The 21,875-nt window shown below is 44.1% G+C and overlaps 1 protein-coding gene across 3 annotated transcripts in view; it reads left to right on the forward strand.

The window, feature by feature from the left end:
- The window catches only part of LOC128302889 (protein alan shepard), a 207,014-nt gene that overhangs the window by 73,663 nt on the left and 111,476 nt on the right, over positions 1–21,875 (forward strand). Inside the window, exon 1 of one of the 3 annotated variants that reach the window (XM_053039738.1) lies at positions 17,928–18,364. The exons of the other annotated variants lie outside the window; for them this stretch is intronic. The gene's annotated coding sequence lies outside the window, so the exon portion shown is untranslated. Of the gene's footprint in view, positions 1–17,927; positions 18,365–21,875 lie in introns of those variants that run through there. 3 annotated transcript variants of the gene reach the window in all.

Raw genomic sequence — 21,875 nt, forward strand, 5'->3', positions numbered from 1 at the left:
CATCCATCGTTTTTTTTTTTTTGTTAAACGAATTTGTAATGCTCAATGTCAAATATTGTGGGAGGGTGGAAACAAGAAAATGGAATAGAAACCGTTGACTTGAATTACTTTTTCCGGGAATGAAAGAATGCGTTCCGTTGAGTGTGGGATTTTTCCGTTCAAATCAAACACAAATGACGCTAGATAATGTTGTTGTGGCACAGTAATTGTCCAAAAATAAAAGGCCCTCAGTCCTGAATTTTTTTTAATAAATAGTTTATATGGTTAATATACCATAAAAAAGGTTATTTGTTTTCTTTTTGTAAGTATTCAGGACAATATTAACGGTGAAAATGAATAACACTGCAGTAACGTTTGAAAAGGAACCGCACTGTTTGACGGTCGAACGACCAAAGAGAAAGCGCTCCGGTTTATTACATTACTTATAACTTACGAATGAACTAACACTATGAATGAACGAATGAATTCACAAAACTTAACTTAACGAAACTCATCGAGACTTAGTGCGTGTCTACACTACACGCCTATCCTTAACAAAAAAAAAATACAATACAGGCTACTTAAAAATTATTTAACTATTTAAAAACTAACCCTATTCTTATGTACTATTTCGTAAGGTTCTGTATATTTATAATCCATTGTTTTCCTCCTTCGTTCCTTAACAAGATTTTATCCCCAAAAAACAAATGCTTTTGTTGCTTCGTGTTTGTATCATAAATTCTCTTGTTAATTAGTTTCCAATTGGTTAATCTATCTTTAACAATATTATGAGCTACTCTTAATCTAGTTTTTATAAATTCTGTATAATTATGCATGTCGGGAGATATGCTAAAGCTAAAGGATTTTTGTTGCAATAAATTCTTGAAAAAAATTCCTAACATTTTATGTGAATTTTCTAATGATCCTATAGATTGATATGCCGTAGAGTTTAATTTTTGAAATTGTAATAATTTGCATATACTCGAGTATAGTTCCGAATTTTTTTCCTCTATCTGTACAGATTGTTTCTGATATGCCGTAACGTAATATAATGTTTTCCGTAAAAGCTTTTGCTGCTGTTTCCGTTTTCTTGTTTTTAATCGTTGTTGCCGTTATGAATTTTGTTAAATCACATTGAGTGGTCAACATGTACTCACATCCCTCCGAATTAACCAGCGGTCCAACTAAATCCAGATATAGTTTCTGCATTGGTTTTGAGGTTGTTTCTGTTATTTTTTAATTGGTATTTTGGAGGTATTGTGTTCTTTAAAATGGTCTACACATTTCTACAACACATTTTGAATAGTTTTGAATAATAACAAAAGCTGTAGTATTAATATTCCTCTCCAATTTAATGGCGAATAAATTTATAACGCGTAAAATATCTTCCTTACCTTCGTAACCACAACTTGTGCTCAAAGGTTTTCAAAGGTATTTAAGCGATAACCTTAAACAGAGGAAAACTAAATCAATTTTCCATTTTTTCCACCTTCCATCCAGTAGCGTGGATTACTCAATTACACAATCAAGCGTTATTAATTTAATTTCAAATGCCTTTCTGCGCTCGCTGCATCTGTAAGTCGCTAATGATCCATCCCTTAATCTGATTCCATCTGCACCGCAAGGAAAGTTTTCATGCGTCATTACCACCCGACCAGCCAGACAGGGCGGGGGGGAAATTCTTGGGAAATAGTTTTTATTCGCCGTCGAGAGTTGACACGAAATAGAAAAATTAAATTTAAACAATAACTCCTAGAGGCGTTCAGCAGTAGGGTACTTTCTTCTCTGCTTTAAACTTCTGCACCGCTTCCAGCTTCAATTACACATCTTCACAAACTTCACAGTCCGTGTCCGTGTGTGCGAGGGTGGCAGCTGAACAACATGCCGCTTAATTATGGTGCTTCCAGGGAGATAAAGCCGCAAGATGGAGCGTGAGCGTGCCGAGTGAGCAGTGCCGCTTACCACCCGGTCGATGCACACCGAAAGCATCATGAACGATAAGAGTTCTGTGACACCGTACCATCATCCGCCGGTGGGTGGGATTTAATCATGTTTTACTGGCAATGCACGGCAATCCGGTGGTGCGAATTATGAAATTAATAGCGCAACACAGCTCCGCGCCAGTCTGTGTGTGTGTGTGTCACTCTTCGGCCACTTATGCGTGTGCTTTGCTTAATGTGCACACGAAGAAATAGGTGTCCCGTGATGTGATAAAGAAGCTGGCGAAGCAGCAGGATGAGATGCAATTTTCCATTCGGGCTAGTTTTGCTTACGATCTTGCTGACAGATAGCATTTCTTTGTGTTTCTTCGCCCCATTCATGGTGGCTAATTTAGGCGAACATATGCTGTTACCACCGCCCGGAAGCTCCTTCACCGGCTGTTATGCTGTTACGTGAAGAAAGGCGATCTACACTGATCGCCACCCGTGCGTAACAAAAAAAAAAACGAAATAGATCGGCACACGGGTGCGTTTCGAAGAAAACAGAAATGATTTAATTTAGTACCGTGCCACGTTCGCTCACTGGTCCGATTTTGGGAAGCCGAATCCGATGAGGTTTGTCTCCGAGCCGTGTGTATGTGTCATTGACACCCTCATCAGTGCACCACACATGGTATCAAGGCTTGGAAGACAAACTTTTCAGCCATTTTTTTGTTGCCCCCACCATCACACACGAGAGACCGGGGAAGTGGAAGTAGAAGCGTGGGTAGGGTTGGGAAGTTAGTCACAGCTTGGTGTATTTATTATTGGCAACTAACATTTGACGAGCGTGACAATGCTACAATCCGTCCGCTCTGAGTCTGTCATCCTGAGTGTCATCTTGTGTTTGCCACGGAGCGAACCACGCCGAATGTCCCGTTTGGGAGGTGAGAAGATGAAATTTAGTTCTGCCGCTTCTGGCGAACGTGACTCGTGTTGGTGCGAGGAAGTAGAATCATCAATGTGCAACGTGCTGTATTCCACGGAGCCTTGAGTCACATTTGCAGAACGTGCGCAACAACCGGCACGACCGGTCCGGAACCGAACCGCCCCGGCGTTAGGAGAATCGGAGTGACATGAATGATGGATAGAGTCATATCAAATGTTCTAGGCCTTGATGTAGCAGTTACAATGGTTCCTACTATAATCGTACAATATTGATCATTTTACACATATTAGTATCAATTGTATAGTTAGTCTACTGAGCTACTGCAACTTTAAGCGTTATCATCCAATTAAACCATTTTTGACTTCAATAACGGTTTCGATTTCCGGAGAAATTCACGAATCTATGAGAATTCATGAATGATTCAAGAAATCTTGAGAAAGAGAAATGAGAAGCGGTTGGAATTTCGGATTATTATTATATGGTTATAGAACTTATATAGTTTCAGCTCACATATACATCTCTGACACGGACTCTGTCGAAAAGAAAATGATCAGAAGGATTTTTGACCCGCTTATGTGTGGAAAAAACATGGAGGAGCCGCTATAAATACGAGCTCTAGGAGCTGTACGGCGAATTCACTGTCCTACTGCGGGATAGACTGGCCAGATTCCGGTGGGCTGGTTACGTCATGGGATCGACACTGGACGACCCACCTCGTAAAGACCTTATAGGTCATCCATATGGACAGAGGAGACGTGGTAGCTCCAAATTGAGTTGGAATGGAGATCAGTGATCGGTGGAGTGTGATGGTTGATGAGTTTACCAGAAAGGCAAGGATAAACGATTGACTGACGACGGAGTTTTGCAAGATTCCTGCAGCAGGACAAGACCGCGAAGCGGTTGTAACGCCTGATTCGGTGGTGAAGATAAAAGAGAAATTTCATTCCTATTTATTTGCACATAGCTGCTAAGGACGAAGGATCTTCGCAGGATCTGGCTTAGCTCGCGGATCTCGATCGTTCTAATTGTCCACTAAAATATAATATGCAAATGATATAACTTAAGCCTAGACCCAATTTTTGGAAATAAAGATACTGATTCATTCACTTAGTTCAAAGATTCATGAGATGCATTAATCAGAATTACAATTATGTACATCGAATTATAGTATTACGCATTTATAAAATATTATAGCGACAGTGATGGCAACACTGCAATCACCATCACAAGCCTCGAGCTCAATCTCTTTTCTCTACAGCTTTCGTGCGACCCAGTTTATAATCCATACTTATTATAATTGATTGGGTTTTTAAAGTTTAGGTTTAGGTTAGTAAATAATTGAATAAATATTATTATATATTAAATAAATAAATTATATTATTATAATTACATGAAAGCCCTTAACAATTTCAAAAAGAATAATTAAACAATATTTTTAAAAATGGGGTCGGTCTGATGGCGTATTGGTAGGGGCGCCGGTCCTCACACGACAGGACCGGTCTAAAATCCCATCCGGTCCAATACACCCCTTACGCGGGACTGACTATCCGGCTACGTGGTAAATTAGGGTGCTGATAAAAGATTTTATTACACTACATCAACATCATCATTGAATGTGATTAAACGATAGTTTTCCTAAAATAAAATTGAGCTAAACCGGTAAACGCCACATCAGTACTGCTCAAATTGCGATAGTAGTCTCCATGAAGATGCTTAATAATCATACCTTTTTGCGTACAAACACCTTTCCATCTCCTGATATATCTATTCTTAGCTTCGCTTTTTCGATTCGTTCAGCAGTTCAGGGATGGCTTCGGTTAAAGGACACGTGCGGCACCGTACGTGCCATTTGAAGCGCTTTTTAACCTTGGCTCGCTGTTCCTGTGGAACCGTTGGCACAAATAGTTGCAGCATCACGGTAGCACCAGCAGTTCCCAACATAATCATGTTTCTTACCCATCCTTTCCACCTTGTTCTCCAGCACCGGCGGGAATTCTAGGTCTCGGAACGCTAGGTCCAGTTTCTGTTGTACCTGTTCCGGGACGTGGTTCATTGGTCTGCATTGACCGTTTGCTGCTACTGCTGCTGCTGCTAGGGGGTATTATAACTCCCTGTGCAATTGAATTCCTGTCCCGGTGAAAGGGTGACATCATTTGCCGCTCATCGTCCCTTTCGGTTTTATATCTGTTGGTCTGTTATCGAGATTTTTTACATCGTTTTTGGGGAACATTTTGCAATCACTCCGAGAACCGCCTTTGCCTATCGCGAAGGAATAATACACATTCCGCACATGTCACATGTCGTGCTTTAGTCGTGATCGTGCCGATGGACGAGGTTTCATGCGCTCTAGAATTGTTAATAATCTTCTGCCCTTTTTTCGGTTGGGATCGCAAAGGGGAACAAACCGGTCGACGACGGTGAAGTATGGCGCACACCCCGTTACGGATCACATTTTTTTCGCTCTTTCTCTCTCTCTCTCTGTTACCCTTTTCCCCCTTTCCTTTTCGGGAAACGTGATTGCTTCCCTCATTGGCCCGATTTGGCAGGAGTCATAACCCTAACCCCCGGGTGGGGGGGGGATGGTTTCATAATCGAACTTTTCCGGCAAATGGTGTAGCATGTTTGGTAGCGATTTCGATGCGTCCCACACACTCACGACACATGCTTCCAACTCCGGGCGTCACCGGAGGGTCACCCACCATCACGGTATGCAAAGTGTAATGGTTACGATTATTGTGCCTATTTGAGATTGTGAAACCGTCGATAAGGACCCGCTAGGTGTTTGTATGGGCCGGCTATCTACGCCGAGTCGGCATGTTTACAAATTTGTTCGATAAAGATGTCCCGCTTCCAGGGCGAGGGGTAAATTGTTAAAGTTTTTCCTCTCCCCCACCTTCCGAGTAGGAAGTCACACTAGCAGTGCGCATGCTTATCTAGGTTTGCTCTTATCAGGAAGCTTTATCGTAGAAATATCGAGGCACGTTTAGGATGTGTAATTGGTAATTTTCAGCTTGGAAAAATTGATAAACACAGTCGGAAAATGGAAAACTTCCTACTGGTGAAGAAATGTGACAGAATTGTTGTTTTGTTTCTGCTATTTTCTTTCAGTATATTTCGGTCTTCGCGTAACAGGTAGGCTGATAATTGTTTGGCCTAACACATTTATCGTGCTAGTAGATTTAAATGCATATTTTTTTAGTTTGCATCAACCTTGAAACGAGCTCTGTCAAAATTTGACAGCACTCGAACAATAATCTAGTAGGCTAGAGCATTTTGTGTGTCGCAACTTTTGTGTTTTGAGTAAGCATGGAAAAGAAGGAATTTCGTGTGATGATAAAGTGTTGGTTTTTGAAGGGGAAAAATACAGTTGAAGTCAAAAATTGGTTTGATGAAGAATCTTTGGATACTGCTCCACCAAAATAAAAGTGGTGAAATGAGCACTGAAGATGGTGAACACAGTGGAAGCCTAAAAGAGGTGGTTACAGATGAAAACATTAAGAAATTCACAAAACTATCAAAAAGCAACCGTAATGTAAAGTTGATCGAGATAGCTGACACCCTAAAGATGTCTAAGGAACGTTGGACATATCGTTCATGAGTATTTGTACGTGAGAAAGCTCTGCGCAAAATGGCTACCGCGCGAGCTCACGTTTGACCAAAAACAACAACGAGTGGATGATTCGGAGCAGTGTTTGGAGTTGTTTGAGCGAATTTAATCCGAGTTTTTGCGTCAGTATGTTACCATGAATGAGTGTTGGCTTCTCCACTTCACTCCAAAGTCCAATAGACAGTCATGCGAGTGGACTGGACGCGATGAACCTGCTCCAAAGCGGGGAAAAACGTAACAATCAGCTGGCAGGGTTATGGCGTCAGTGTTTTGCGATTCGCAAGGAATTATCTTCATCGATTATCTCGAGAAAGTAAAGACCATTAACAGCACCTACTAAATCAAGTTATTGGAGCGTTTGAAGTACGAAATCGCCAAAAAACGGCCACATTTGAAGAAAAAAAAATTTTGTTTCATCAAGACAACGCACCGTGCCAGAAATCAGTGAAAACAATGGCAAAAATTCATGAATTAGACTACGAATTGTATCCCCAACCATCGTATTCCTCAGATATGGCTCCCAGTGACTATTTCCATTTCTCAGATCCCAAAAAGATGTCCTCTGAGAAGAAATTTTCGTCGGATGGAGAGGTGATCGCCGAAACTGAGGCCTTTTTTGCGGTAAAAGACAAATGTTACTACAAAAAAGGTATCGAAAAATTGAAAGACCGCTATAATTGGTATATCACCCTTGAAGGGTTAATAAAAAAAAATAATTTGGCCAAAAAAACCGTGTTTTACAGTCTTAGGCCAAACAATTATCAGCCCACCTGTTATCACCGATGTATAAACGAAACGATCGTCCACAAAAACTACTTCACAACATCGGCGCAGCACATTGTTCGTGATTTGAATGGTGCTGTTGAGTGCATTGAAATGCATACTTAATTCTACTGACAAGCACGGAATTACTTATTTGGGCTGCTGTGTGTACGGCAGCACACAGGTTACGGGTATATGTCCCCATTGTGTGGGGACCTTTTACCTTTCGCCCTATCGAAGAGTGCACCTCTTCTTTGTAAGCGATTTGGGTGAAAGATTGGTTACCGCCGGTTGATTAGCATGCATATTGAATGAATTTAACACAATAAGTCACAGCGGTCCTGTAGCGACCGTTACGACCGAAGGGGGTACGGTTGTGGAATTTATCCTGAGAAATTTCAACATAATCTCGTGCACACTCGTGCCGGGAAAGCGCAATGCGGCACACTGGTGGTTCATTTAATCTCTGTTCGCCAGAACTGAACCTCGTTAACCTAACACACACACACACGTGTGCGCGGGGGGGGGGGGGGGGGGGGGGATGATGTACTGGCAGTGTATGCTGCACGTAAGTTTGTAGCTTCGGGGAAATGATGCACAACGATCCTTCGATACAGTGGCGTCGAGATCATCCAGTATGGATGGGAAAGTCAACTGAGTTACGGGACCCCGTAGTTAGTTCTCCCCCTTACGGGGTAAGGAAGAAACGTAACTTCACTTATGATGAGCGAAATAACTGGTTTTAGCACATCATAACCCGTTGAAATGTGGAGGAATGGAGGAATTTGTTCTACGCTCGCTCCTCCGACCATGCCATGCCAAGCCATCATCCATTCTGCATGCACCAAAACACTTCCCCATTCATATTTGAAAGCTTTTGCCCGGTCTCGAGTTGGCAAAGATTTTGCTCGCCCCCTCAAAGGCTGAATGCGCTCAAGTGGCACCGTCACGAACACGACTCGAGGGGACAGATCAATTCTCATGCAATATTCAGCGCTTACGGTGGGAAATGCATACGAGTGAAGCAGCAGGTTGGCAGAGGCGTCTTATTATATGTGTTTTTTTTGTTGTTAGTAGACATTCAAGTTAAGAATTTGCCGCGCTTTCAACACTTCACAAAAAGCTCCAGTTCCCTCTGATATGGTCTGTGGTGAGTAATGCAAAGGAGTTAAACGATGACTAGACTGCCGGGGCCCGGGTTTAATAAGACCGAGCCGGTTTCGGTATAGGACCAGGTTGAGTGTACCCGTGGCTGATCAAAAGATTACAAACCGAGGTATGAAGATGATGAGGCGGGTCTGTATGGTGGGTGGAACTCGCATTTGCCTGACCTACGATAACAAACAACAATCTTGTGCTACTGCCGCCGCCACCGCCGCCTGCAGCGCGTTCTGCATACACCGATAATGTGGCCCGGTAGCTTCACTCTGACACTGAGGCCTAGAGCTTCGTGATTTTGTAAGGATTTTTGCTGCCCCTCAACCCCTAGAGTAGCGCTGGCGCGTTGATGATAGCGGCGCAGTGTTGTATTTGTAGAAATACACAGTGGCGTATAAACGAAGTGATACGAAGAAGCGAAAGAATTCTCGAACCTTCGCCACCAGTGCCAGTGCCAGCCAGAGAGCGAGTGGTGGTTTTCTGCCTCTGCCATTAGATAGTGGATGCAGTGGCTGAGCAATGCTTATTGTTCTGGCAGTCTGAAGAGAAGCTGATAAACAGCCTGTCAGAGTGTGTGTGTGTGTGTGTGTGTGGGGTGAAAGATTCCTTACAAGTGATAAAGCGCGTGGTGCAACCATTCCCTAGCTGCATGTTACGTTCCTCCGATAGGGTTGAGTCACTCGGCGCGCGGTGTGGATGATGGCGAAAAGTGACTGTCAGCCCGGTTCCTTTTTGTTTTGTATACGTAATACACCCCCTTAGTGTGTGTTGCCCGGAGGGAAGTTAAAATTTATTTCTAAAATTTGCTAATCATCACATTAAACATGGCAATCTGTTTTCCCTTCCGAAGGGGCAGAAGACACAGACAGGCGGCTTATCAGTGCAGGTGTTGCGAAGAAGTTCTCGGCACCGTAGGAGTTATTGACCAAAAAAAAAAAATCTTGAGAAGAATTGGCCAAACACGTGTACCACTGCCCTGACGAGACCTAACGAGACCGGTTGACTCGAGTCGAGAGGGGTGAGAACGACAAATTTTAGGGGGAATTAGCAGGCAGGGTCCCCATTAGCATTGCAAATTGGTTGGTCTCTCTTCGCCGATTGCTCACAGCTCGGGTACGAGTGCAATATTTGGTGCATGGCACGGCTCTAGCATAAACGTACTGGAAAAGGGGTGTTGGTAAATGTTTTCTGAGAATGTATGTGTTGTAATTTGGTTTGCTGTAAATTCTGGGCGATTCGTATCAGCAATAAAGATATAATTTAACTTTGTGAATGCAAAACGGTCCGTTTGCTGGACATTTTAAACAAATTCTACGAAGATGCAGCCGGCTGGTTTGCTGCGTGGTGGCTCTTTCCATTCTTTAAGATTGCAGCAACAACAATTGTTCTGTTAACAAGCGTGCATTCGTAATTAGTGTGATTGGTTAGGCTTCACGGATGCACACATAAAGAACCGTGTCGGAAAAAAGAGCTGTAAAGCCCGTCTACCTACACGTAGACGTTTACACTTTCCACAAGTTAGCAACTGCTTTGAAGCGTCGTGATTAACGCGAATGGATAACCCCGGCGCCGGTAAAGAAGTGTAATCTATCAAGCACCAAGCTTTTATCCTTGCCGTCTTACGGTCCGTCGTCGTCGGCCCATTCCAAAAAAAAAAACGAGCGACCTAATTTCAACAAGAAGACTAATTATGTTTTTAATTTTCTCATCCTTTCCTCTACAGGTAAGCGCCCACGATTAGCTTTCACTCGATAAGACTTCATGCACCTGCAGATCTGTTCACAACAGAGCGCTGGTTAAGGTTTGATGAATAAGAGTTTTTATTTTACCTTTTTAATGCTTAAATAGGTTGTACTTTGTAGTAAACACACATTTATAAGTTCAACATTCAACTATTTGGAAAAGATATAGCTCAGAAACGGGTGGCCTGGTGGCGTATTGGTAGCGTCGTCGGTTTTCACACGAACGGACCGGACCATGGTCTGTGTAGGACAGAGGTCGAGTAATAGCCATGATATAGGTTCGCCATTTTGGATTTCATTTGACGTTTGGTCGCCCGTGTAAGCTTCCTTGCGTGAAGAGCCTCACCTACTCGTTGCCAAATGATCGCTTTACAAAATCGGATTCTCTACCTTGAACATCAATCATACCTAACACCATTCGCCAATAAGATCTGCAGATCTTATTCCGGACTAAAATCGAAAAACAGCGACACAAATTTCCAACCAAATCTAAAACAATAAAAATCTTGTTGCTATGACCGGCCCGATTAATCAACACAACTACACACAAAACATTCGAATGGAAAAGGGCGTCCAAACGTCAAATCTCGTGTAACGAACTTTTGGCTACTTGTCAAATTGCTCTATGTTACTCGACCTCTATCCCACACACCCTGGACCGGACCAAAATCCCATCCAGATCCAATCCCACGTTGCATGAACGGACTATCCAGCAGGCGTGTGAAAATAAATCTAGTAAGCCAGAAATAAGACAAGCATGATCTAGTAGGTCGTTACGCCAAGAAGAGAGAGGATAGTTCAGAAATAGAGATGGAATTTGTTTTTCGATTTAGACATAATTTTCTAAAAATTTTCTTGCAATATTTAGTTACTTAAACTTGTAGATTAGACCACAAAACATTTATCGAAACAGATAGAAGCTTTGAAAAGTAGCGCATCAGTGTGCCGGATGCATAATCATGCTGAAGCTCTGGGTCGATGAAGCGACGAGACCCACACGAAATATGTAGATAGAAAATTCATAATCTACACTCAGTATCAACGCAGCGCTTGGTAGCTGGAGATAGAAAATTCACTCACAATGACGTCAGGCCACTTCTGTAGGCCGCTTGCATAATAGTGCGAGAATGGAGAATTCACGGTTCAGCGTCAGATAAAACAAAAACCCGCCTACTCGTTCTAAGTGGCGGGATCATAAGCTTTAGTGAGTGATAATCCGCAATCATAGCTTGCTGGGGCGTTTTTTTTTTTCTTTCGAAAATAGTCATCACAATGTGCTGTCGCTTAAAAGATTGCGTTGGTATTTATTCGTTTGGTATGGTATGAAGCCCTCACAAAAGCGGATGGTAATTACTGGTAATGAAGGCTTTGCCACCGTTTGTATTTGGGTGATTACGGTGGGTGGGTGTAGTTTTCATTTTCATTTATTTTCTCGCCCCAAAATATTCACAATCGGTTTAAATGGGTAAACATAGCACATCGATGTTTGCCCAAAACACGTGGTCGAATAATCACACACCTTTGATCTAATTAAGCCGAAACATTAGCAAACAAATTCATTGCCCTGACTTTTGTTTTTATTTTCGTAAAACTAAATATTTTACCTTTTTGCTAATTTTCGTGCGAAATGTTTACGCGTTTCGGTGGAGCCTACCGCATCGGGGTAAGTCCGATTACATTAATCAATGTTTACGCTGGAGTTTATGTAATCAGTACTGGAATGCTGCAGCTCTCTGTGCGATGGCGTTCCGATTGATAGATTAATCAATGTTTGCATTTCCGTTCCGACCAACGTGCCCCCCGTTTTGTTTGGTTACGATTAATTCCAATGAATCATACCGAATGGAGGGGGGTGTTTATGTGGCCGTCGGTCAGAATGCGACGTAGAATCAGCTGGTGGCCCGGTTCGTGAGTGGCGGAATGGTGGAATGTTGTGTTACGCATCTCTGTTACTTACGTTTGCAAAGTTTGGTGCTTCTATTTACCAAACCAATGTGTGTGTGGTCTGTTTCAATACTAAAATAACTTAATTTGTTCTTTTTTTATTTATTTCTATCGGTACGTATAATTGAGAACATACACAAATATTATGTAATGCTTTATTGGCTTATCTATTCATTTGATCGTTTACCGTGAACGCCTTCAATATGTTAAACATTTTAAACACGCTTTTTACCATTCGATAACGTACATTACTTTTGAGTAATTAATTTTGAACATTTTCAGAACTTTGTTAAGATTTCTAACAATTAGGTGTAGTGAAATCGTCTTATTATAAAGATGAACGATCTAATTTCTTCTCTTAACTTGGTGTTCTTTTTAATTTTCTGAGAAATAAGTACCCAGTTCCCATTTTTTAATCATAAAAAGACGCTCCCATACGGCAGGAGTAAGACAAAATCCCATCAGAACCCCTTTTCCCCGTAGCTATCCGGCTACGTGGTTAAGCAAGTCGATACGGCCTGCCTGTTTAAACGTTAGCAAAACAAATATTTTCCCGAGTTGTACAGCTCTAAAGCAGCCCTGTGGCCACAGTGGCAGGAAAAACATCCCGAATCCCCTAGCAGGATAGCAAATTCCAAAATTGATGCTGTGCTGCTACCGCTAGGGAACTGTGGAAGTTCATCCGGTAGTAGTGTACAAGTTTATTTCCGGCAGCAAAGGCTGTCGGTTGCGTATTTTGGTGGTATTACGAACGTATCGCTCCTTCTCCCAGCCCACTCACTCACTCACTCACTCACTCACACTCTCCCACGGCAGCTCTCCGCTCACTCGTTTCGGCTCCCATCCGGTGGGTGAGCATGCGTTGCTGCAGTCAAGTACGGTACGGCTGCATTCGTCCTTGTGTCGGGGGTGAAAAGGGAGAAGCCGGAACTTTGGTGGTAGGGAAACGAATTTGCCAAGTGCCGATACACAAGCCACGCGACGACGCACTAACGTCGCGACACGGGAAACACCCGTTCTTTCGCTGGCTGTATGCGTTCGGAGCACAAACCGGTGAACGAACGGACCGCACACAACCACCTTTACACGCTTTGACGACTCTCTCTCGCTCTCTCGCTCTCACGATCTCTGTGTTTGTTGTTTTCCTACTCACGGTAACAGCACAACGGTATATACCGCCGCCATCTAACGCCCATTTTTTCTTCTTCTCCCATCTTTGATTGTGATTTGAAAAATGGTGGAGCATAGATGATGATGAGAGCTTCAGAAAAGCTTCCGAACTGCTCCGAAAAGTACCGCTTATCTCACGGCAATTGGGCGACCAATGGATATGTAATAGTGTTGGTGGGCTACCCGTCCCGTTGTATTGTGCCGGCCCTTACGAAAAAAAAACAGCATGAAATCTCCCACCCACCGTTTGTTGTGGACAGTTTCTCCTCGGGGTTTGATGGTGGTTTTGGCAGATCAGATGTTGGGTGGTGAGAGCGCGAGCATTCGTGCGGATTCGTGGGCGATACGATAAGGATGAGATGAGAGTGCAGTGCCACAACATCAACCACCAGCTGCTGCTGCTGCTGCTGCTGCGTGAGATGACACCACCCTTGGAGAATTATGGGGGGCCAGGAGTGGGATTCCAGTGGGATAAAATGGACGCGAGTAATTTCGGTTCTTGGCCAGGGAGAGAACAAAAAGCGGCGCAAGAGCGTGCGAGCGCGAGAGCATACGGGACCGTGGCCGGAAGGAAACCGGGTCCGGCACACGTCCGCACAACTGCACGGTTCCAGTCCGACGTGAACGTTCGCCCCAAGCGCATCTCGACAGACGGAAACACCGAAACCCGTGGGTGTCTTGCAGCAGTGTGCACTGGTCTCGCCCTCGCCCTCCGGTTTCTATAGCGTGGTAGCGTGTTCGGCATCCAAAACGACGACAAACGACGTTCGGCAACGCACACTTGCAGATTGCCTTCCCCTACCCAGTGCAAGCAAGCAAGCAAACAACAACAAAAAAAAGCACGACGGTACGTGTACGGATCACGCCGTTCCGGTGCAGTGTGCGTTCTTCTCCCGGTGCTGTGTGAAGCTCACTTAGATTCGCGCAATAGCTCGCAGTTGACACATCGACAGTTTCGCCGACAAGAACCTTGCGTGCGTGTGTTGTTGTTGTTTTTTTATTTCGTTGTTGTTTTAGGGTTCCACAGACACAAAACGTCTACGTGGACCGTGGGGCAGTGAGCAGAAGCAAAATAGTGAAATAACACCTCCCCATAACATACTAAGGCTTGAACCGGGGAGTTGTTGAGGAAAAGAAAAAAAAACCTCCGGAAGATCTTGAAATTGTTTTCAAGGCCCACCTCTTCGTAAGGAGTGGTCACAGGGTGGTTGCGTAGAGAAAGCTCTCCATCGCAATGAAAAATCGTAATCGTATCTCTTTGCGTAGAAAAGTTTCTTAATTGTGGCGGAAGTGAAACGAAAGAACCGGAAACGGTCCGCCACTGCTGCTCCGCTTCCCCTTGTGAGTTCTCCCAAATTGCAACGGGCCACATTTCCACTTCGTCATCTTCTCGCACTCCTCTAGGCTAGTGTTTGTGTGTGTGCGTGTGTGTGATGCCGCTACAATGAACCGGTCATTACAACATTCCACGGTGTGTGAGCCCAATGGTCGGCGGTGGTGTTGGGGACAGGGTTAGCTCGATCTTCGGGTGGAATCTTCGCGTGGAAGTTGTTCCCGATGCTAGTGCCCTTGTGTTGTTGGTATGTTGCGATTGTTTTATTGGGTTTCCGATGACGACAGCGCCAGAAAACCCGGAGCGAATCGAAGGGAATTAACTACAATGCCACAGAGAGAGAGAGAGCATTTTGCCTGTGCTGATGAGAGCAAGAGAATGTACAGAGCGAACGAAATAGGTGTGAGTGAATGTGTATCTGTGTGTGTTTTTACAATACATTACAAACAAGAGAGAACTACAAAAGGGGGGTTGCAAAGAAAGTATTTTGGGGTTTGGGGTTGTCCAAATAGAAGACGATTTGCAATCAAATCCCACGGAAAACCAACACAAACCGGTTAGTGTTCGTGTACCCAGCGTATGTGTGTGTATTAATGGCCTGACCGGTCTTTTTAAGGGGGCCTCAGAATATGAAGCAAAGCTTTCGTGTGTTTACGAAGTGAAAATTTTGCACATCCAAGTAGCCAGTCACGAATTTTGTTCCCGTCGGGTGCATGCGTGACGTGACGTCCCCTCGCTTCTTCGCCCAACAGTGTTGGTGCGTGTCACTGTCCGCATCACACACACACACGCCGTACGTGAACGTTTGTTGACGGTCATAATAAGTGACGTGACAGTGAACTCTAGCTGGAATGCAAAACAAACTAAAAGCTGTGGTGCGTGAGTGGTCGACATTCTGTTCAATTTAATCACGAAAGAGCAAGAGAGAGAGTGAGAGAGAGCGACATGTCGAGAAAGTGTGAGAAGGGGTGGAAGAAAAGAAACAGTAAGGGTCGTCATCTTTCCTTCATCCGTAAGGGTGTGTGGGGGGGAGGGGGGGGGGGCGGTCTATGTGATGTGATGATCTGTTTCATCTCATTGGAATTTGCTCACGAATGAGTTACTTCGCCTTTGCTTCGTGAGTTACCGCACGAAACGCCAGCTAGGGGTGGGAAATGTGCAAATCGACCGTCACTCACTATTGTTTCTGAGTGTTTGTCCGGCACCCGGAAGGAACGGGGGGAAAGGAAGCGAGCGGGGTGCAATTTTCGGAGACCGGTCGCGTGTATTTGTTGTTTCAAGACGTACGATGGAAGCCATTTCCGGTACCATTAAAGTCATGCCATTGAACGATGAAATTCTCGATGCAATTGAGTGAGCAAATCGTTCTGTGTATGTTTCGCATAAATACTCCACTTTCTTAAATCGAATTTCTATCGAACGATGAACCACCCTCCGGCCCGCTTTGAAGAAATCACTTCCGGTTCCTTTCCCTCACTTCTGTACACCTTCGTTGCCGCCCCTCCTATTCCTCGCCTTGTCATGCGATGCGAAAGGATGCGCCTGCGTGCAATGGTGTGCGTTGTAGCGATGTATTAGTGCGCCCCTTCCACGTCCGCTGGTTAGTGAAGTGCCACTCGACGGAAGGACACCACCCGCCCATGCTTGGGAAATGCATCCTTGTGCATACAATTCACCCCTCCCCTTCCCCCCCCTCCCCATATACTGGTGCATTTCAACACCTATTGTAGCTGTATGTGTGTGTGTGTGTGGGTTAGTGCCACCGGAAGTTGGCACAGGCGCCTCCATCCATCCATCCATTCATTCATCCCTCCCAATCGCGGGGTGGAACTCTCACGAGCTCGTGACGCACACGACACGAGCTTTAGTTTTCCGTGGAATGTTACCAGCTTGCGCTCTTGTTTTCCCGTACCCCTTTTCTCACCCTGTTTTCCCCCATTTCGCTTCCTCTCTTTCGCTCCCGATTTTCACTCGCTCTCTCGCTCTCGCCACATCTTTAACACATGCAATACACAAACACACAAACTCCCATTCACAGCCACCGTGATCGCCACTGTGGCAAAATAGGCTCGCGCTGCGTCTGTCAGACAGTCTTACAGTGGACGTCTTACCGGTCGGCGAACTCTCCTTTTCTACGTGTTTTGCTGCAACACGGGCACACGGGTATATTCCACCACAGGAGTTCCTCTTGTTTCGTGTTGTTTCTTTTTTTTCGGTGGGGGTTTGCTCGCAAAACTAAACGCAAAACGTGGCACGCGATTTCGGAAGGTGTTCTTCCGCACGTTATAAGGTTTTGCTTTGCTGCTTCGCGTACCCGGTGTGTCGCAGGCAGCAGTCCTCCATTAGTATTGTGGGCAAATCGATAAGCCGCAGCGAGCGGAGAACCCTGGCACGTGCCAGTCTAGGTACTTTGAATAAATTTAATTTTTCCCAACGTTTTGCGGTGCAACGTTTGTTGTGTGGTTGCAATTTTCCCAATGCATTGTTGGTGCGGTGTTTGTGATGTATACGGTTGCATATGGCCGGTGTCCGGCTTTTGTGTATTTGTGTGTGTGTGTGCGTATTCCGGAAGTGACGATTAATGCAACTGTGTCTGCTCGGTGGCCGTTTCGTACGCCGAACATTCCTGTCTTACATCTTGCTCCAAGTCATCCCTCATCATTTTCTCTCCATTTCTCTCTCTCTCCGTCTCCCTCTCTTTTTCTCTCTTTGGCTCATTTTCTTTTCCATTGCAAACGCGCTCCATCTGCTAGTGTTTTCCATGCGTGTGCGTACGCTGCTCCGCTTGTGTTTGTGTGTTTTATCGTTAGAGAAGCTTTCTTATGTGTGTCTGGTCTTAGTATTAGCCACCGGCGGACCATTTGCTGTCGACGACGTTGAACCGAATCGGTAGAGTAAAAAAGTGCATCCACCAAGAGCAACCCACAAAGCAAGAAGTACTCGTGTCGGTAAATGTGAACCCGATCTGGCCGTCTCGCCCACATACACAGCCACACACACACACGCCTCTCTACCGTCTTGCGTGTAAGTCCCCCCACCGTGCGATAGATACATAACAGCCAACAGCCAACAGCGTGATAAGAATTGTGTTTGATCGGTGATAGTTAAACAACATTCGAGAAATCTGTAAAACTTTAACATTTGGCTTCATCTTTTCACACGTTTTTACAGCCAAATTAGCTTTTGTTTCTCTCTCTATCTCTCTCTAGCAGAGCCAAGTTCAGTGAAGGGGTGTTTGTTTGAAAATTGGGTAAAAAAGGCCCCCCAGCCGGAAGTAAGCGTTGTGCGGCTCCATTTCCGTTTACCGGTGTGTGCTCCCCTCTGTGTGTGTACGTGGTGTGCACCTTCGAGTGTTTGTGTGTGTCCTCGCGCGCCTGTATTTGGGTATGTGCGATAGTAGTGTGTTGTTGGTGTATAAGTGCACTAGTGAGTGAGCGAGAGTGAAAAAGAAAGAGAAAGAGAAGGAGAGAGAAAGTGCGCATATTTGTAAAGGAATAGAAAGCCGCCCACCCGCGCGTCACTCACGGCAACATTGTTTGAAAGCGGTTGTTAAGCAGAACCAGGAAAAAGGGTGGCCCAGCAAAAAGGGGGAAAGAAAGAAAGAAAAAGGGAATTGGTACACACACGCATCGGCAAATAATCGGTTCCGGTGGTAGTAGTAGTGCCAGCAGCCCCAATAGGTGTTAACCCTTCAACTTGCAAGCCGAAGCCGGTTGCAAATTTTCCAGCGCATTTTTCGCGAACCCGCAGCCCGACAGCCCCGTTGTTCAACGCACAGCCGGAAAGATACTTCTACTAAGAGTAAGCATCGCTTGTTATAAATGTAATGGGAACCAATTATTTTACCAACAAAAGTATGTCTAAACTCACCAACAAATCGCTTCAAGATCGGTCCGAATCGGACGTCCAATATCTTTGCGACGAAGCATTTGTTCCCGTCTGGAAAATACAGAACCCGTTCCCGTTACCACCGGGCCGAGCACGCGTTCTGGTCGAATAAACCTTCCACCTACGGGGGGTTTTTTAAAACTACTCACTTTAAACCAACACCAGCGTGCGAGTAGTGGCCGAGGCCGATGAGTTCGATAGCCACAGAGAAGGAGAGAAAGAATCTAAAATCACTTCGGATAGCAAATAATATAAAAATGTGCACTGGACCGTTAAGACGCACATGCTGCACTTTTCGCCGATCATTCATGGCCACGGCCCACTCATTCTAACCCGCACTAATAATCAACATCGGATTCGGTAGAAACTCTTGGTAGTGGCAAAGACTCTGCGAATGCTCCATGCACACCATGCGACCAGTCAAGCGCATCCGGTGTGTGAGTGTGTGGTGGTAGTGTCCCGATGCGGGCGAAGATGCATAATGTCCGGAACCGTTCCAGGTTCCGTCTGGTGTGGGTATAATTACGGAAAGCCCCGGCTAGTTGCCTGCTCAGATGCCAAACCGTTTGCGGCGGTTAGAATGCGAGACAGCAAAATGTACAATTAAAAGCTTCCGTCAGCCGTGGTGCCGTTTCTGAGGTTTGTCTAGATGTCTAGATAAATCAACAATTTTGGACAAGACGGAGGCTTCAGACGTGTATGTGTACCTTTTTTTTGTTTCTCTGCACATGCACATGGACCAAGTGAAGTTCGTTGATCTGATCACACGGTGTCTAGATGTTTTAATTAAATACCCAAGCAACCAGGCCACTTGTGAATGTGACCGATGGTCGCCACTAGAGAGACTTCTGTCACGCACCTGACGGCTGACAAAACCGCAAGTGACAGGTGTGTATTGATCGCTGAAGCAGTGTTCTACCCATCCAAAACTACTTTACCATTAGTGAGCACGATGGGAGAGAGGATTGTTCGGCAACATAACGGATTGAAAGTTGACATCTTAACGGTGATCTCAGACACTCTGGTAACAGATAACCTGTGCCTGCGGACCACTGCGTCACTGCGGCCTGCGTGTTCTTGAAGTTCACGGAGCAAATCAGCATTTTGCATACGAAAAAGAGAGTATAGAGAAGCGAGAGTTAGCGAGGAAACACATCTCCCCCCAGTTCAGTTCCAGACAAATCAGTCAAATGACTGGCACCAAGAACATCATTCCAATGATACGTACCTCTAAGTACGTGCGTTAGTAGTGTGCATCAGCAAACGCATCCATAATTGATGGCATTGAACTTCGGACGTTACAATTCTTGTCCGCCTTGTTTTTTTGCCGCTTTTCTACATTTAGCGAGAGTATGGTAATGGCGTTATGTTAATGATTACCACCGGTTTGTGGGATCCGCTTTTCTGTCCGCATTGGAACTCCCCTGCTCGTGCTAAGTGTGCCAGAATGCCAAATAATTTATCAGTTGATAGTTCCCCGTGTTTCAATGGGTGTGTGCTTTTTTTCTTGTTTTGGTTTTACTTTTTAATTACTGCAACATTTCCGCTTCGAATCCATCACAAAAGGGGAAAATTCGCTCTCAAATATCGGTCATTAAAGGCGGTTGGTTTCGCTGTTATAGCTTGTGCCTGTGCTTTTTTTGTTTTTGGTTCTTCATTGCAATACATATCTGTCGAATCGCTTTTCTTTCATAAATATTAAAAACACTGCGAAACGCGCGCTGTTCGATGTGTGCGAATCACCATTAATCTCTTGCTCGTTTTGGTGAAACGAGCCTATTTGGGGGTTCTGGTGCTTGAACTGATGGGCACTGTACTATCTATTAGGGAGGCTGTATAGCGTCGGTTACATTTTTAATGAAACGATGCAAATTAATTTGATTCGGTGGACAAACAAAAAATATTGTCACCCACATGTGCCCACATAACAAGGTACAAGGCCTATTTTGGCGTTTTTTTTTTTGGATTGTGTTTTATGTACCACATATACCGGGAGGAGGTTCCCGGTGGTGATTTGCATCCTTTTTCAGATGCATCTATCAACTGCACTGAACTGAAAACGTGAAATGAATTGTATGTGCTTCATGTGCTTCATCGATGAAAGTTCTCGAGTGTATAATTAAACCACTCTTTATTTATTGAAATTAAATTACATCCGTCATTGTCATCGCGGCTGATCCCGCACGGTAAATGACTGATCCGCGAGGTTGATCCGTGAAGACGCTCAATTCAATACGCGCTTCGGACACGTTTATGGGAGCCGGGAGCCAAATGACCCCCTGTGAGTAGATTCTTTGCTTTGAGAATTTTGCTTTGTATGATTTTGTTTAATTGGCACCACAACTTTGCGGGGTCGTGGTTTGCCATTTTGGGGTTTAGAGTGTATTTAGCTAGTAGCTGGGTTTTTCATGTGAAGCCTAGCGTCGTTAACACAAAAACAGACAAAATTATTATTTTAAAGCTATGATGTTACAGGTGTATGTTATAATTTTGAAGAACAAGAACAAATACAGAGAAATACATTGAGTGGAGGATATATTTAGTCGATGCAGAGAAATTTGCAATCAAAAAGGAAAAACATACAGGGGAATTTTTATAAAAAGAGAGCAATCTGCCTGTTGTCACCGTTTGGCTTTGGTTTGTCTAAATTTCGGCGTCATAATCACAACTCGGAAAACTTTTAACGAATAGATTTCCACAGTAATTTCTTTTACTCTAGAAACTCCTTAAACAGTATTAGCAACTTCATTCGCATTTAAAAAATTAAAATTGTTTTCTGTTCAAAGGTAACCGCAAAGGTGCTCTTCTGCACAGAAAACCTTTAACAACAAAAAACATCTTCTTAACAGGCAAAAGCTTGAAACTTACCTGAGCTAAACACTTTTATGACTGGATTGATCAAACCACATTCGTGTGCCTTGCTTCTGAAGGTGTTCTACAGTATCAATTGCAAAGATCTTTCTTACAAGGAAAGATGTGGCAGAGCTGTGACGATCAAGCCCTTTGAAATTGCGTTGAGTTCTGTGCTATGTCTATCAACAGCAGCTCATCAATATTTATATGGTTATGAAATCGTTTAACTAACAGTTTAATAAGTAACAATTACTCAACTAAACATATTATTGTCAAAATTTAAACAACTGTTGCCAGTTGGATGATTGCTCTCCGGTTTTCGCGTTTTTTTTTTGCGAAATTCTCATGTGTGTTTGCACTTTTCCCCTTTATGATTGCAAACAGCTCTTAATCGACTGAAAATATCCTCCAATGAATTGTAAAATTTCAAACGGTTGAAATGTTCTCTTACATTAATCGAAATCCTGTAAGTTCCTTTTTAAAATAATTTATACATAACTTGAAATAGGAGCTTAGGAGATGTTTTGCTCCATCTTCCCCTATCAAACTTGACACGTTCGACACGCATTAG

This window comes from Anopheles moucheti, chromosome 3 (genome assembly GCF_943734755.1).
Source record: "Anopheles moucheti chromosome 3, idAnoMoucSN_F20_07, whole genome shotgun sequence".
NCBI lineage: Eukaryota > Metazoa > Arthropoda > Insecta > Diptera > Culicidae > Anopheles > Anopheles moucheti.